Source organism: Adiantum capillus-veneris, chromosome 8 (assembly GCF_014529385.1).
Source record: "Adiantum capillus-veneris isolate H3 chromosome 8, ASM1452938v2, whole genome shotgun sequence".
In the NCBI taxonomy this organism is placed as follows: domain Eukaryota; kingdom Viridiplantae; phylum Streptophyta; class Polypodiopsida; order Polypodiales; family Pteridaceae; genus Adiantum; species Adiantum capillus-veneris.
Window position 1 is genome coordinate 41,141,384 of NC_140938.1, and position 15,624 is coordinate 41,157,007.

Below are 15,624 nucleotides of genomic sequence, written 5' to 3' on the forward strand. Positions count from 1 at the left end.
AATTTGATAGAGGGAAGCAACTTGGATTGCTTCAACCTTTGCCAATCCCTAATTCACCATGGGAGAGCATATCCATGGATTTTATCTTTGGATTGCCTAAGTCTATCCATGGGAATACGGGAATATGGACGATAGTAGACAGGTTCAGTAAACAAGCTCATTTTATACCTGTCAAAAAGACTATCAAAGCCCATCAAATGGAAACCCTCTTCATTTCACAAATTTTCAAGTACCATGGCTTGCCAATGTCCATAGTGTCGGATAGAGATCCTAGAATGACTAGTAATTTCTGGAAGGGTCTCTTTGAGAATTTAGGGACAAGGCTAAACTTCTCTTCGGCCTATCATCCACAAACGGATGGCCAAAGTGAAATAGCTAACCTAACCATTCTCGATCTACTAAAAGCCTATGTAACGGAAGTAGATCAAAGATCCCAATGGGAGAAGTACTTACCCTTAGTGGAGTATGCTTACAATAACACTGTACATACTTCCACGGGAAAAGCACCTTTCGAGGTAATTGAGGGAAGATCAAAAAGTCCCTTGCTACTTAAAGTACATGGGAAGATCTTCGTTGCAGATGAGTATAGTCGAGACCTACAAGAATCTTTTCAAAAGATTAAGGATGCTATCTCTATCTCACAGCAAAGGCAAAAGGCTGCTGCTGACAAGCACAGAAGAGCCCAAGCCTTTAAAGAAAACGATTGGGTCTTGTTAAAGTTTCCCAAGGCTCAATTAAGGCACACGACGGACAAAAATCCTACGGGCCACCAAAAGTACTATTCTAAACTAGCAAAAAGGTACTATGGTCCCTTCCAGATTCTTAGGCCAATCAATGAGATGGCCTATCAACTCAAGTTTCCCAATCATTGGCTCATACACAATGCTTTCCATGTGAGCCTATTAAAGCCTTACAAAGGAGAGTCACCTCAAGAACCAACTATTGAAGACCCACCGGAGATCGAGAACCAGGAAGAGGTGCTGCAGCCCGAGTCCATTCTCCGACATGAAGACAAGGTACTAAGAGGCGGTAAGACTATCCGACGATATCTTATTAAGTTTAAGAATTATCCTTTTGAAGATGCTAGATGGATGCAAGGCATACAATTAAAGGATAACCTAAACCTTGTCAATGCTTACAATGCTTCCCAAGAGTAAGCAAATGTACAAAATGTTAAAAATGAACAAATTTTTTGTCTTATAAGACTCTCTTTTTCTTTATTGTGCACAAAAATGAAGTAGTATGCATGCTTAGATCAAGTTTACGGAGACGACGTCTCCCAAACAACAAGTAGAGCTTGTCACTCTACTATGGAAGATTGATAGGACTAATGTGCAGACATGCTTGCGGCAGCCTCAAGCTCTCAAGCGCCAAATGGACTAGTCATCCATTGTGGAATGATGTTGTAGGGTAACATAGGGATCCTCTACCCGCTAAGAAAAGGACTCATGAATATGCTTTATCTTCTCTACACCATAGTCAAGGACGACTATGATTTCAAGAGAGAGGTAATGTCATAATAATCAATATCTAATTCTCCTAAATGATTTTCTCATGTTAAACTGATCATTTAATATGGGGAAGTGCCACGGGAGAAAAAGCTAGAATATTGGTTAAGCTAGCAGACCGGCCACAGTAGGGATCCAAAGGAGGGAAAATAGGGATCCAAAGGGGGGGCCATCTGCAAAAGAGCCATGTGCAACAATGGGCTAAAAAGACCCTAAGGTTCAGTCCATTAAGACTTCCAAAATGCTAAGGTTCCAAAATTCAAAGGTTGTGTCTAAAGGTCAACCCTAGGGAAATTGGATGCTTTGTGTGTGACCAAAAAGTCTTTTCAAATCCCTACATAGGAGGGGGCGAGCCTTGGGAGTAGGGAATGAGAGAGAAAGTCACACACACACACACACACATGCTCCCTTTACACAAAGGGAATTAGGGACACATGTCAGCTCCCTAGCCTAGATGTCCACTAACAAATGAGAATTAAGTCTCCTAGATGACTATTGGACAGTCTCCCAATGGGTCCAATGAGCATTCAACAGCCCAATGGCTTGCCTGATTCCTATTGGCCAGGAGGCAAAGGGGTCCAATGAGAGTTTAGTTTAATTATTAAATTACCTAAATCTCTCACAAAAGGGGAAAGGGGGACACATGACAAAATGCTATCACTTATGCTGCTTAATTGTGATTGGCTAGCCCTAGGGAGGTCCAATGGGGAGCCTGCAAGAGCAAATAGCAAGAGGGCTCGCCCAAGAGAGGGAGGGGGCTGATTTTTGCAAGGCATTATCACACACACACTCACACAATCTCATGTGTGAAGAAAGAGAAGACTATCTCTTCCCAAGCTTTAATGGAGAGCTCATCACCTACTCCAAGCTTGTGAGATAGAAGCCTACATCGACACACTCTTGGCATGTGGATGCAAATCCAGCCAAGAGCCAAGCTTCAATGCATGCTCATCTCCTCTACCATGCTAATTACTAAGCTAATCTATGCTAATATGAGTGATTATGTGAGGAGATGTACATCTTTCTCGTAAGATACTCCTTCTTCCTCTCAATCTATTCTCATACCCTGCTAGCTCTCACCATCTTCGATGGTGTGTGAGGTCTTGGGTCTGAGACCGGGGATAATTAATGTTGTGTTTGTTAAGTGTTTTGCTTAGTGCGTGAATCTTTCATCTTCATTGCACTAGCTAGTCTTGAAGGAACACAAAGAATTGTATTGTACAATGTCTCTCTTCATGGGAGAAACCATAATACAAAGACTTTTGGAGGGGGGACCGGCTCCATGCAAATCCGGTCCTCAACTGTTGTCAATAGCTTAATTTCTCTCTCTTTTGAAAGATGCTATCTAACTAGGTGTTATGCTTTTTGTTGCTCTCTCCACCCAAGCACTCTTGTAATTCTCATTAGGAATCTATTCTAATGAAATGCCCACTATGTTCATGTTAATTTCCGCTACACATAAGTTATTAAGCCATTAAATGTTACACATGCTCCCAGAAACCTTCTAACCTCAGTGATGCTAGTGCACGTTTCTTTCATTCTTTGGATGGCATCTACCTTTGTTGGACAAGGTTTCCTACCATATGGCCAAAACATGTGCCCCACAATGAGCACTTCAATGACACCAAACATAGACTTTTTCCCTGACAATGTAAGATTCACTTCTTCCAACCTAGACAAAATTTTATCACAATCATTTATGTGATCTACCACAAACCTGCGACATCCCTTGAAATCCAAAGCTTCATCTTTGTCACTTTCTTCACATCCTTTGATAGGCAAATCATCAATGAAAGGCATTGTGATTTGAGGAATAAAGTCACGTAAGACCTTATTCATCCAATTCATCATATGTGCAATCGAGTTGGTTGCTCCCTGTGGCAAGGTACACATCCTTACCAAACCCAAAGGTGTCCTCATGGTTGTCAAGTCTCTGCTTTCGATTGCAAGGTGAAATTGATCATACCCTGAGTAGAGATCCCCCATTGAGTAGATTTCCCTCCCTGCAAACGTCTCTACAAACTCATCCACAATTGGACCTGTACCTACATTTCTAATTGTCACCTTGTTTACTGGTTGCATATCTTGGATGAAGCGTAGAGAACCATTCTTCTTTGGAACTGTGAACCACCTGTTTGAGTATGGAGCACAAGAAGGCTCCAAGATTCCCATTTTGATTTTCTCATTTAGTAGCTCTACTAACTTTGGCAAATGAGCCTTTGGAACCGAAATAGGCCGCAGATTCCAAGGCACATGAGGTATTGTGAAAATTACCATAGGAGCTACAATAGAAGGATCAACACATCCTATCTCATGTGGCTCAAATGCAAAAGCCTTACCATGCTTTGAAAGCATTTCTTTGAAGCACTTTGTCTCCTCCTGTGTTAGAAACTCCTCGCAACCAATCTGCAACTCTTGAAAAGACTCCTTTGTGAAGGTATGCCCGATCTTTTTAGGATTCCTCAAACTTGGTTGTAAAGAAGCCTGCTCAATCTTTTCCCTATTGTTGGGTGGTAAGGGTGAAGCTACTGGTTTCACCTTCTTTGGTACACTCTTGTATTTAGTTTCAACATGGACTTCTGGGCCAACTGTTTGGCTTTCTTTAAAGGCTTCTATTACTCGATACATTTCCATAGAGCAAACTTCCACAACTTCATTTTCAAGATGCAAACTAGACCTCATTATAGCATCAAGCTCACCCATAGTATCTACAAAAAAAACTCGTTCACACAAACCCAAAACATTTTCAGTAGGCTTTAGCAACCCACTCTTTTTCATGCTTATTTGTACATTATGCACATATTGCCTCTCACATCTCTTCAAATCTTCAAGTTTTGTAAAACATACTGATCCATTCCTTGTTACCAAGGTGCTCATTGAGAAAGTTTCACCTATTTTTGGATCAGGCGAGACCCTTTTTCTTTCTGTACCACTGTAATCCCGCTTTACAATGGTACTTGGTCAAAACCCATCATTTCTCTATGATCATGAAACTCTTTGCTCACCTTTGGTAGAGGATGTTCTCTGAGGTTGTAACGATTTCTTTCATGGTTCACACAAACTGTGAGAAATTGGAAAGCATGTTTACCATCTTTGCTACGTATCCTAGCATATGCTGAACCATCGTCCATTACCTTTGTTTCCATTCGAACTCCCACAATGTAGGGCTGTCCAAGGATGAGATGATATGAAGATGTATCTTGTACAAAGAATTTTTGGTCAATCTTTACATCACCTATTGTCACCTTCACACCTGGACATGCTGCATACAATTCACCGGATGAATTGTTTGCCACTTTTACCATCCAACCATGATCTGTGTCCATTGTCCATTTGCACTTGTTGTAAAGACTCTTTGACATTATGTTTATTTTTGAACCATGGTCAATCAAGGCAACAAATGGCTCTTCAAGATCACCTACCTTGACCAAAGTTTCTATAGTAGCCCTTGCCCAGTGACTTCGTGAATAGTAGCTCCTAGGAATATCTTCAACTTCTTCATCATTATTTGAGAAATGCACTTGCTTCACTCTCCCACTAGATTGGTAGCATCCTACCACAGCTCCATCGTCCTCCTTATTTTGCAGCTGCATCCCTTGTGTCTTCGAGGTTTCCCCTTCAACCTGTGGACGAGAAACTTCAGCAAGGGTTTGCCGCTTCCTCTTGATGATGTCAATGATCTCCTCATGGAATTCATGCTTTGCAATGCCAAGAACTTCTCCCAGAGTAAACTCAATCTTGCTATTCAAGATCCTTTCCTCCAAGACTTTCTTTAAATCTATAGCAACCTCAATATCAGATTGTAGTTTATAAGTTGGGTCTTTTGTCTTACCTTTTGTTGGCTCTTTCTTCTTTCCTGTTGTAGACTCCTCCATGAGTACTTCAGGTGGAGATGCTCCTTGTGTCGAGGGTGTTTGAGAAGGCTTGAGTCGCTTCTTCCCCCACTTCTAGAAGCTCTTTTTGATGGTCCTTCATCAGCATTCTCACGTCTGCGCTTCTCTTCTACAATTGCCTCATTTTGTTGGCATTTTGTAATGTAGGCATGCACTGACAATGAGTCCACTGGATCATTCCATCCTGTTTCTAGACGTATGCAATCACCTGCTTCATGTAGAATATCTTTTGTAAGCTTTCCCTTTTTAGCTAATTGGATGACATTTGGCCAAATTTGACCATGATGGTCAATCACCTCTTCATCACAAAAATGCTCAATTTTTACTCCATAAGTAGCTGCCTCAATTGAAGAGTTGGCATGGTTAATTGCCATATCTTCAACTAAGGTTTGCATTCTCCCATTCCCAAAGTTAGTTCTCAAGGGTAGACCTGTCTCTCTTAAGTGGATTTTACCATCCTTAAAAAAGACAACATCTTTTGACAAAGTATCACTAAAATCATCACAATCCCTTCTTACATGGTCTGTACTATCACACCAAATACATCTATTAACAAACCCTTCTTTGGGCCGTTGTCTTTGCCTAGGAAGTGGCCCTGATGGTTGGCCTTTTTCTTCAAGCTTTGCAAGCTTCACCTTCAAGTCACGCATTCCCTTCACAAGCTCATCTAGCATGGACTCATCAAACTTAGGAGCGATAAAATTAGGCTTTACCATTTTGTCAGAAGTTGAGGTTGAAGGACTTGTAGTGTTTACTACCATCTTGTCCCTTCTTCTTTGTCGTTTGGTCAAGCAACGAGACAGCACCTTCAACTTCATTCCAGTCGGTCTTTAGTCCTTGCTCAGCATCTTTATCTTCAAGAAGAAGCTCCAAATTTTCTTGAAACTCTTTACCTGCAGCTTGTAAGAAAAGATATGTCTTCTCTGCATCTAGTGTGGCCCTTTCTATCCTTGTGAGTTGTGCATAGCACCGCTCAAATTCCCTAAGTAGCTCTGTTATTGATAGTCCTTGCTTTGGCTTGACTACCCATTCTAAGAATTCCTTTTGGTTACTCTCTCAGAGTCCTCCATGAAATATTCCTCCTTTAAAGCTACTTTGAGTTCTTCCCAATTTCTCCCATGCCCATCTTTAATTGCCCTAACATGCTCCCTAATTTCTGGAGCAACAACTAGCTCAAAGCTTTGAATCATCTCACCTTCTGACACGCGATGCAGCTCCATCTCCTTCACATACTCGCGTAAGTACTTGGTTACATCTTTTCCATTGAATTGATCCATTCTGTTGACGACTGCTTGTATGGCCTTCGTTTGCTAAAATCTCCCTTCTTTCAGTGGCATGTTGTTGTTGCATGAACATTGCAAATGCTTGAAACATTTGCATTGTTGTTGGGTCAAAATTCATACCCTGTTGCTCAACATGATCACCCATGGTTACACACAAACTCTCACTCTGGCAGTTTCGCGTCGCGTTCACCAAAAATATGTCAAGAAGTAGGCAGTCTTGCCAGGAAAGCACCGGGCCTCTTGCTGTGAGAGTTTGTGAGGAAGCTCAAGGGTTATGAGAAAGAGCTAAGATGTAGATAACATAGCTTCTAGAGCTAAAGAATAAATGTAGCCAAAGAAGCCACTCACTTTTCCTTACAAACACACACGTGATGGAGAGAACTCATGAAAGATAGTCAAAAAAAAAAAACATCGAGATTACGATCATATCGTATCATGGGTAGGATAAAAGGGTTAATGGATGAGTTAATGATATTTAATCTTTGTTATCCAAATAAGCTATGGATTTCTCTTTGGAACTGTAGCTTTGTGCTTACTATAATGTATATGTTTTGTCTAGCGATTGGGATTAGTTGTGATTACAAATCCTCTTGATTCATAATAAAATAACCACATTCACATCAAAAGAGAAGTCATAGTCAATAATAGATAGTATGATGGGATCTGGTGAGAGAAGTATTTCGTTGAGCCTTTCGGACCAAATAGAAACACTATGCGTTGCTGAAAGTGAATCTTTCGACTAATCCAAATGTTGACCCTAATAGATTGCACTAAATGGAATTGAAAGAAATTACCTCTATGTGGATTATGGTTATTCATCAATGATATACTTAGTATGTTCAAAGATAAAGGTGTGAAAGAAGTGAAAGGAGAAGAAGAAGAGAGTTTCTCTCCCAAGCCATATTGTTGCCCTTAGGCAATAAGGATACTGCGAGGAGATAAGTACCTGTAGCAAGGAGATTCTAGAGTTTGTGGAAGAGAATGAGAACCTTAAGAGAGAGAGATGCTTGTGGAAGATGAAGATATGGTTACTAACCTTGTGCTCATAATTGTTTCCCGCAAGAAGGTTGTACTCATTACATTGAGAAGGTTGCTGCTTGAATACCTTCCAATGAAACAATTAGGACACAACAAGAGAGATCAAAGGAGAGTAAGATAGAATTAGAGATAGATCTAAGTGTGGTGGTGGTATTAAAGATAGATAATGAGAGATAGAGATAGAGTTAGAGACAAGTATTGGACTAGATATGCAAATGAAAGTAAAATTAGCAACATATATCTTACATGAGAGCAATCGCCACCACCTTAATGGAGAGAGAAGATGAAGCAAGACTTCCGCCTTTCTTCAAGAGAAAGTGTGGCACTAAGATGAGTGTGGCACTATGGAATTGAGCTATTCTCACTCACTCATAACTTGCCCCAATGAAGAGAAGGTTGCCCTTTTTATAGGTGAGGGAGCCATGTTTTACATAATCACTTGATTAGGCTAAGGAGTTAGCCCAAATCAAATGTTCTTTGGATATTTCTTAAAATGGGCAATATTAGGACTCAGATTTTTATGAAATTCAGCATTTTTGGTCGTTGAGGCTCCATGTGGGTGCATGATGTATGTGGGCCCCACATAGGCATCTTCTTTGTGGCTCCAGCAAGGGGTCCCAACTTGTGTGTCTTGTCCTTCAAGGCATCTTTGAGGTGTCACATTCACATGCTTGTGTCTTTTATCTCCAAATATCTTATTTTATGGAAAAAGACCAAGATTACCTCTTTTCACTTGATTCACCTGTTTACCATCTCTTCTTGCAGTGTAGTTGTGAAAGGGTTTTGCACTGGTTTCCCTGTAACTTTTGACCTGTAACTCGGATTGACATGCTTCAAAAGGCAAAATTGGCCTACTAAAAGAGCTTGACTTGGTTTTGGCCTTTTCTCCACGTCCTTAGGTCAGGATTTTCAAATTGGGATGGTCCAAGAAGCTTTGGATCTTCCTTTTCATAAAGTCTTCTAGTAGGCCCTTCCCTCTTGTATGTATCCAAAAAGGTATGCATTATTGAAGGGTTATATTATTAAATAAATGTGAAAAGAAGAAAATAATTTATATATGGTAGGGTATAGCTGAGATATTAGAAGAAATATAAAAATGCTTTTCCCCCAAACAAAAAGAGGCACAATCATTGATACTTCTCTTGCAGTACTTTCTAATAGTAATATACATTTATATTACTTCAAAGGTAATACTAAGGTATGGTAGAAAACTTTTATTTATGCATATGAGTATTATATGAAGTATACTTATGCATCAAAAAGTCACAAGATAAATCGTTTAATGCCCGTTCCCACTATATACGTGCCAAAGCACGACAACGTGCGTTGCCTCCGTCTACGGGTACCTGCACACGTGGCCTCGAATGACACATCCCACTTGTCCTTTGACTTTACCATTTCATTTTGATCAGCCCGAGTAGGTGCGATAAGAGATCCATTAGGGGATGCCCTAAAAAGAAATGATTCTTATAAAAAGAAATGCGAAAAACATTAGGGTCATCCCCTAATGGCTCTCTTATCGCACGTACTCGGTCCCCTTTTATTAAGGGGAATCTCTCCAGATTCACCCTCCCCCTTTTGCAAAGCAAACTCCCTGCCCTAATTCTGCCCTCGCCTTTGTCTACTGCTACTAATGGTCGCGCTCGGTGTCCTACAACCCCCTCTTCCCACGTCCTTGCTATCACGAAGGGTAGCAGGCAAGCATCAGGCCATCGCATGCATAGAGGGAAGCTCGCCATGGAGAGCAATAGTGAGGAGGCCATGCAGAATTAGGTGCAGAGCCTCGGCATAGCATGCAGCAGCAAGGCGACGTACCTGCAGACCACCCCGAGGCACAAGCATTGCCGCCATCTCTAATGCCAGCGGCGCATGCAAACACAGAGAGAGAGAGAAGAAGAAGAGAATCTTAACATCGCAGGTTATTATCCTCGTCACTCTCTCTCTCTCTCTCTCTCTCTCTCTCTCTCTCTCTCTCTCTCTCTCTCTCTCTCTCTCTCTCTCTCTCACACACACACACACACACACACACACACACACACGCGCGCGCGCACGCGTGGAGAGACAAGAGAGAGAGAGAGAGAGAGAGAGAGAGAGAGAGAGAGAGAGAGAGAGAGAGAGAGAGAGAGAGAGACGAAATATCTACATGCCATTGCACCCATGTGGAACTGTCGAGCATCACTATCTGTCTCTCTCCCTTGCTGGAGCCCGGACATAAAAAATCTCTCTCTCTCTCTCTCTCTCTCTCTCTCTCTCTCTCTCTCCTCGACGTCATGCCATGGCCGACCCTCCTTTCCTGCACCCACTTGTGTTTGCCGTTGTTCTACATTGCTCGACATCATCGTCCAGGCATCATGAGAGGCAGGAGGTGCTGCCCATTCAACATCCAAGAGAGACAGAGATAGAGACAGATTCTATGGAGGATGTTTGCCCCATCCCATTCCCTTTCATCAAGATCACCTACCTCCAATGCTTGCCCTCGCAGCAAGAGCGCCCAAATCTTCCATATCTCTCTCTCTCTCTCTCTCTCTCTCTCTCTCTCTCTCTCTCTCTCTCTCTCTCTCTCTCTCTCTCTCTCTCTCTCTCTCTCTCTCTCTCTCTCTCTCTGGGCGCGTGTGCGCATTCGCGAGTCCGACCACATTTGACATCTGTCCTAGCTTTTCTCCGACTCTCTCTCCCCTCTACATGGCACCTTCCCTCCTTTTTCCCTAATGCCACACAGGAATCCCCTGAGACTCCCATTCAAATGAAATGAGTTCAGCCCTAGTTGCCACGTGCCTGCACCTCCTTTTTTTTTCTTGGTAGCATCTTGGTTGATTCCCCTCAATAAGACATGCGTACAGACCTACTCGATCCATTTATTGCTTATCATTGACAGGGATATTGGTTGTATAGATGTACCCAAAGACCAATATTAGAGATAATTCAAAATTAGATAGTAATTAGCTTAAAGAATATGATTCAAGTTATTGTTACGTGTGTGTGTGTGTGTGTGTGTGTGTGTGTGTGTGTGTGTGTGTGTGTGTGTGTGTGTGTGTGTGTGAGAGAGAGAGAGAGAGAGAGAGAGAGAGAGAGCTTTAAGTCTAGCATGGGGATCTAATTGTTGTAATTAGGAGATACTAATTACATGTTATCTCTAATACCAATTGAAAAGAGACTTATGGAGAATCACACGATGTAGCATTCATGGTTGTGTGAGCACCATGGTAATAGAGGGATAAGTATATTAGATATAAAATGTGATCGATACAATGAATGAAACAAATCTTGCTTGATTTATTGGAGTAAAAGAGGAGAGAAAATGCAAGTTTACCATGATGGCCTTATATAAGCTTAAGATGGAAGGTGGTAATAAATATAGGAAATTAATATGCACCATATGTGGTAAAGAAAAGTAGCGTGTGGGCTACAAAAAATGCGCATGTGCACCATATGTGGTAAAGGGAAAGTAGTATGTGGGCTATAACAAACAACGTGTGTCTATAATGTGTAACATGTGTGCATAGCCAAGAAGCATATGGATGTTTGGAAAATCTATCTAGGAGATTGTATCCATGCACATAGGGGTGCTTGCTAGTATGTTTGGCTTTAGGGATTGGTCACACATAGTGTGTAAGATAAAGGTTTACCTGAATAGCCCTCTGATAAACCTCAAAAGGTAAAAGCGAAAGTTTTATCAACCTCAAGAGGTGTTTGAGGAAATCCACCAGCAACCACTTTGTGTTGGATCAGTCAAACAAAATTGTATATTCATTCAAGTGCTCCTCCATGTAGACAATAAAGATTTGGAAGTCCTCTACATGCAAGTTTGATATGGCTTGCATGTCAATAGAACCCTCAAACACAATCACTAGGTAATGTTCTCAATTTGTACGGCCAACCTTTTTGAGCCGTGCAAGGAGTGCATTTTACAATGTGCCGTATGTTTGTGCATGAAAAAGATGCCAAGAAAACTTAGAGCTAGAGGTTTGAAAAAGTGAGAAATGAACTGTAAAAACTTAAAAAAACATCCCAAAACATAAGTAAATGTTATCTCCCTACTAGTTGACCACCTTGGTTTTCCATTCAACTGCAAGAAAGTTGTTCATTGCACCATCCCCTTTGCAAATCCACATTGTTGGCTTGGGGGGTGCACTATGTAAGCATATTAATGCACCAGGTGAGTTCAACACAAGGGGTTTTAAAATGCACAAAATTTTAGGAAATTTAACAGAGATACATTAAAAATAAGGGGTGGTTTCTATATTCAATTTGGGAAAAAAACCTAAAATAAGGGATCGTTTTATTTATTCAAACATGTTAAAAAGGGTTTTTCTTAATTATTTCACGAACATACGTTATATAGGGGGTACTAAATAGTACACCCCCCAAGATTTTTGGTGTCTTATGGATACCCTACTATCAAAAGATATGCCTTGCCTAGGCATGACATAAGTATGGCTATAAAAAAAGATGTCCTGTAAGGCAAGCCTAGAGAATACACAACCAATATATAGAAATGTGCCAAGTTCTACATGGATGGCTTCAAAGATCCTTGTGAGAAGGGTTCTACCAGCTCCCACCCTACAAAATCATATGGAAAAATATTTGCAAGAATGAACAATCATAAATACATTTGAAGAAACCTATGAGGTGAAAGAAACAAAGAGACAATACTAAGTATTTAAAGAGAAGGTGACATGCAATTTTTTTGAAACCTTGATTGATTTCATGTTGTCCCTAGCTTCAATTGAGAAGATATATACACATAATTCACCTTTTCTAGCCGATTATCTTCTTGAGTTTTCTTGAAGTCCATAATTCTGCGCTTCAAATGTTGTACTTGAGAAGTTATGCATCTCCCTGAGACCTTGTGTGCACCTCTTGAATTTGGCTTTATTGTCACACACATAAATCATTTGTAGTTTTCCATGGTAATGGAGCGACTTCTATCATCTTGTATGTTGCTGCAAGAAACCGAGTCAATAACACTCCTAGGTCATCAAGCACTTTGGGGATCCTATTGAAGGAAGTAGCACCACTTGCACAAAGAAATTTATGATTTGTCCATGCACATTCATATTCTCAACTCTATAAAAATAAAATTTAGAAGGTATACAAAGACGGTCAATGTTACCACTTGAGCCTATACCTAAAAGTTGGCTCATTAGTTGATATGGTAAGCATAGCTATGCACAAATAGGAAATAGGAAATAGGAAATAAGAAATAGGAATATTTTTATGTAACAAAGCACCCAAGCAATCTTAATGGTCTCACCAAACAATGATCCAATGCATAAGAAGAAGTTAAATCTTCAAAAAGAAGTTGTATAGTGAGGCAATACCATTTGAGATCTTAATGGAGAAGAAGGAGCATGGAGCTATTGAGGAAAGTAAATCCACTCAAGAGAAAGTTCTAGGAGTAGGATATGGTTCAGATCTATGGCTTTAGATAGAGGTATGAAGTGAGGTTCTCAGAGCAATGAAGAGCTTCAATAGGTATTGGTTACCATTGAGAAGAATGCAGCAAACTTGAGGAGGGAAAGGAGGTTTCAAACCTCTATTGCAAGACTTCCTTTGGGAGGGGAAAGTTACATTGATGAAGGAGATGCAACTCCCAAGGTGAAGTAGAGAGAGGATAGAGATGGTACAGTGTAGAGAGAGAGAGAGATGGAATGACTAGCACTTTTTTGGAGGGACTCCCTTTGATGAGAGAGGGGGAGAAACTAAGAGACACAAGAGAGAGTAAAGATTGGCTTTTATCCCAACGTTTTAGAAAAAGATTCACAATTTTGATTTGATAATATATTTTTTGGTTATTTTACTAAAGATTTATTTCCCACCACCTCTAAGCCTACAAGTTTAACCACTCACTTTTTGGACCTGCCATACCCACCATTTCAATCTACATGGCATCCACTCATTTTCCCAATCCATAGTCCCATATTTAATTTTATGATAAAGAGGCCCAAATAGACCCACCATTTCAATCCACATGGCATCCACCCATTTGCCCAATCCATAGTCCCATTTTTAATCCCATGATAAAGATGCCCTCATAGTCTCCATTCCCTTCCTAATGACCTTTCCAAACACAAGCAAGCCTTTAGTGACTAGCCAAAGCAAGTTAACAAATGTCTTTGTCACATTGACAAGTTTTTTCTATGTTCCTTCAAAACAAAGGAAAATTTGTAAGCTAGCTGCATTATTTGGGCTACAGCTTGTGATAGTTGGTATACTTAGCTAGCTAGCCATCACACCACATATTGTCAACTATTTCTAACAATTCCACCCAACCTTCTTGTAATGTGGACATATTTGTTTGAGGTGAAATAGGTTGAAGGATATGTGTAAAGAATATAGGCACAATAATTCGGAGAAGTTTTTGATTGGCTTGATGTAGAAGAAGAAGTAGATAATTTTTAGTAAGGTATGGACAACTCCAATTGACCACAAAGATTTAAGAAGTAGATAGAACAAGGAGAAGGAGAAGCAGAAGAAGCTACATTTAATATATGTGTATATATATATATATATATATATATATATATGTACATATATATATATATATATATATATATATATATATATATATATATATATATGTACATATATATATATATATATATATACGTATATATATATATATATACGTATATATATATATATATACGTATATATATATATATATACGTATATATATATATATATATACGTATATATATATATATATATATATACGTATATATATATATATATGTACATATATATATATATATATATATACGTATATATATATATATATATATATATGTATGTACATATATATATATGTACATACATATATATATATATATATATATATATATATATGTATGTACATATATATATATATATATATATATATATATATATATATATATATACATATATATGTACATATATATATATATATGTATATATATATATATATGTATATATATATATACACACACACACACACACATATATATATATATATATATATATATATATATATATATATATATATATATATCTTTCATTCTTTCTTTGCCTCTTTAGTCTTGGGAACCACCTCCATGAGATAACGACTTTGTAAAGGGTGGTGTCTAGTGGTAAGTTGCCATTACAAGGTGGTGTATGACTCAAGCTTCTTCTTGTTTGAAAGTCTATGATAGTCTTACATAAAAATCTTACCATACATACAATGCTCACATAGTTTAAAGTCTAAAAAGTTGAAGACAGTCAAGTAAGCCAAATGAGAAAAATTCATTCCATTTTGGCTCAAATGGATCAATTGGCTATGCCATAATAAGGTATCTGGCTACTTGATTATATCTAGAATATTATATTTGACTATAGACATATATAAAAGGTACAATGTACCACATCTATCTCCTCTATCCGAGACAAAAAATCCCTTCTATGGCCCATGTTTTAGACGAATGTAACGTCAACCTTTCTCAATGATGACTTAGAGGAGGTGTCTCTAGAGCAAACTCCGTGATTCTCAATTCCAAGATCAAGCCAAAAATTTCACTAGATACAAAAGGGTCTTTATGCCCTAAAGCAAGCTCATCGAGCATGGTACCAAAAGGTTGATTCTTTCTTCATACGACATTCCTATCATTATTCTTTAGCAGACTTGGATTTATATTATTTGAGAGAGGAAGGATTGGTGAAATTTTCTATCCTCTATGTGGAAAATCTTGTGATTACAGGTAGCCACAATTTGCATATTTGTAGTACTATGGAGACCTTGGCAAAGTAACCTTGACATACCAACAATCATTACAAGTGCTTGCAAACACACTCCCTAGCTATGGCAAGCCAACTTAGCAATGTCATCCAACAACATGGACAATGCAAGATCCCCTACTATTTGATGAATTCAATAATGTGGAT